The 3,525-nt window shown below is 39.9% G+C and overlaps 1 pseudogene; it reads left to right on the top strand.

Annotated features, from left to right (window-relative positions):
* The first annotated feature begins 1,375 nt into the window (after positions 1-1,375).
* LOC129871779 (5S ribosomal RNA) lies at positions 1,376-1,495 on the top strand (annotated as a pseudogene).
* The last annotated feature ends 2,030 nt before the right edge of the window (positions 1,496-3,525 follow it).

The raw sequence follows: 3,525 nt of genomic DNA, 5'->3' as shown, positions 1-3,525 counted from the left end.
ATTCATCCCTGAATGTTAGACCAAACCTCTCTTAGCACCTTATACAAATTGTAGGGAGGTTCTTTGCTATTTTCTTAACACATACCTCCATACCAGTACTTCCTATATGCTTTTCAAGAATTGGGGTTACTTGTAAATATCTGTTACAGATGCGAATACTTGTATTTCATGTTCTCTTCAGTTCTCTGATCATCTTCTTTCTGGTTTTGGTTTTTCTAACATCCCTTGCGGAGAGGCATGTCTTTAGTCTACAATCTTTTGGTTTGCTAATCTATAATGGCGATAGGTTTTGCCTCACAGGATTCCATCTCTTGGACCTTATCTATGGAATATACCCTGGGCGAATCGTCAGTACCCTTGTGAAGCATTCTTATCTGATGGACTGGGCGTATAGTTCCCAAATAAGGTGGTAAGCTCAACTTACCAGTCCTGTTGCCCACCTTATGAGCAATTTGACACAATCTAATATATTTTGGGTCAATTTTCCTTTTCTTGGGGACTCTGTTATGAACATTCGATCATCAATTTGAACACTGTATATCAATGTTGATTATCAGTATATCATTCCTGCCGACTCTAGGCTTTTAGTCAGTAGCTTGCTTAATCATGTCGGGGCCATTGGAATACTGGAGTAGCAATTGTTACTATAGGCAACTTGGTAAGTGATGGATAGTCATTCCGGCTACCTTCGAAGTTAATCTCCCGTCTTGTGACATATCTTCAAGCATCTAATAGTGCGCTCAGTCTGTTTAGTAGCTCGAGGGATAAATGTGGTACTAAGACCTATCTGTGCTCCTGATCTCTTCTTGGACTGATCTCAAGGCGTTAATTATAATTGAAGTCCCTTTATCTGGGATATTAGATGAGGAAACCTTATGGAACCTTACTACTTTCTTGTCATATAACTTCACCTAGTTCTAGTGACATAGATGGTCTTGCTTGGAAGCAAATGAGTTGATTCATTAGCCTACTCACAATAACCCATATAGCACCCTACTCTTACAGAGTACAAAATAGGTTCATAATGACGTTGATAATTTGGGAATCGTTAGCCTCGTATAGTCCTTCTCGACTCTTTTCAGAACTTTAACTGGCATTCGATCTTTTGGGTCTTGCTTTTTCTCCCTCAGAGTTGGCTACCAAGTGGTGTCGAAATTCCCTCGCCCACTGGCCCATATAGCCATTCTGCAGTTTCCCTCTCATTAACTAGCTCTATGTTGAAGAGTTGTGGCATTCGAGTGCATCGTCAATTAGCAATTAGCTAATCCTTCTTGTTTTGCTTAAGCCCTTGTTACAATTTCCTTAACGTATCTTATAATACTCTGGGTACATAATCTCATATCGTTTCTCCGTCATTAGTTCAGATTCCTCCATCTCGCGCGATCACAGCAGCACTAACGCATTAAGTTCCATCAGAATTTCAAAGTTAAGCGTGCTGGGGCGAGAGTAATATTGGGATGGGTGACCTCCATGGGAAGTCTTCGTGTCGCGTTTCATTGTAATCCTTGCCATAATGTGTGGGGCAGTCGACTTAGCTCTAGATTTACCTCAGCATTGTTTCGCTAGTCTTTATGTTTTGCTCCATCTTCTCATCTGTTATCTTGCATCCAGCGTCGATATCCTTTCATTAGTACATTCTTCTATTTTTATACGCTGCCTTCTAGTGTTATGTTGTTCAGGGTCTCATCGCAAACTTCTTAACACTACCTTATGTAGCATTCTGGCGTCCCTCCAATTATTGGTAGCTTCTGGACCTTTCTAACTTGGTTTGGCAAGGTATCTTATTAAAGTTTAGATACCCATCTCAAATGTATTCCCATATCGATTGCCTTCACCTTACTTTTGCCATTTTCTCATTAACTTCCCCCCTTTAGAGGGTACTCGTATTTTACTCTGTTTGTACTTGTAGTCGTTCCAATTTCAATTAGGCAGTACTAGTATTCTGATGATAACTATTCTAGGTTTTCTCGAAGTAGTGGTTTTGTCCCAATCTATATTCTTTGCTTCATGGGGTGAATAGAAGTTGCGTCATTTGTTCCTTAAGTTTTCCATCCTCATCCCTTAAGGGTTCCACTATTTTTGGGGCGACGTTGTGTACATGCGTCATTTGTTTGTATCATAAGTCCCATGCTCTTACTGTGTTCTCAACGCAGGCCTTTAACTTAGCCAATGTGTTCTATGTGCGTCTGACTAGTGATTCCACTTTATTCCTGCATACTCGTATCACACTGTTCAATTCATACTTAAATATCTCCCTTTTAATTCGCATTCGCATTTAGTTCCTGACATCTCTTTGTGGTGCTTCTATTCGAAGCTCTTTCCCCAATTAGTCGTTGAAGAACTATAAACGATTGTCATAAATCATTTCCCAATCATTGTTGAAAAAACCCAGAATCTATGAAACATCACAGTACTCATTTTAATACTTGACCCTTCTGGTCTCATTCTGAGTTTATCTTCGAGTTACGAACAACTCGTCTACTTTACAATAGGAGTTGAGGGCTTGGTATTTTTTTTTCCAAAAAGAGTAAAACTTGTTCGCGGGACATCTTATTATTCACCCTGAGCCCTCTGTTTAGATCCCTACAGTACAAATACGGCTGGAAATACCGTGGTTTGAACTTTCTACTTAAATAAGCTTTTGTTCCTCCAAAATAAAATTCTTCAAGTGAAAAGGATGCCCCTTATCGGCGACCTGAAGGATACCTCTTACAACTTTAGTTGAACACAGTAGGGGAACTTGGTATCAACTTCTCAAACATCTCAAAAATCTATGTTTCATTTCCTTTTCCCCGTTTTGGGAAAATTTCGGCAGAGTTTCCTCTACACTTCTTACTATCCCAAAACCTGAACGTAGAAAATAGCAACAATGTCTCACAGGGCCAACACATATATATATTCATGTCACAGCCGCACAGGGCTTTCAACGTCACAATAATATAAAAATACTGGACTTACCTCATATATCCAACTTCAAACTACATCCGTTGCACTTCTTGTCTGTTTTCCTTTCAGGTTTCACTTTACATTTCAATATTAGTTCAATACCTTACCAAATGGATATCTTCCGTGCCTTTACTTTACTTACCTGCGTGCTTCGTAATGTCCCATGTCGTCAATTAACTCCGTTTGTTAGTGTCTTCCCTCTGTTAAGATCCAAGGTTAGTATAAGGAGTTTTCCTATGACTCGGATCTATAGCACGATCTCAGATGTGAAAGGAAGGTAACATCCTAAATTCCTTGTAGCTTCCTGCTTATTGATGTGACGCGCAACACACCAATAAACAAAACTCTACTAGACACGGTCTGCAGACACTACAAGGACGAACTGCTCTGATACCACTTCTATCATGACCTAACCCCGTAGGTTGCGACTGGGGTCCAACCTGGACCCCCCGTACACATATCTATAAGATGTGGTCACATTGAACTGAAAATAAAACAATATCACATAACAAAGCCCCACTAGGTGATAACATTTACATATACCTATAGCCCTTTTTGTTTGTATCACAACATGACCGG

The sequence above is a fragment of the Solanum dulcamara genome, chromosome 10, assembly GCF_947179165.1.
Source record: "Solanum dulcamara chromosome 10, daSolDulc1.2, whole genome shotgun sequence".
NCBI classification, from domain to species: Eukaryota; Viridiplantae; Streptophyta; class Magnoliopsida; order Solanales; family Solanaceae; genus Solanum; species Solanum dulcamara.
This window is presented reverse-complemented; position numbering and strand designations above follow the sequence as displayed.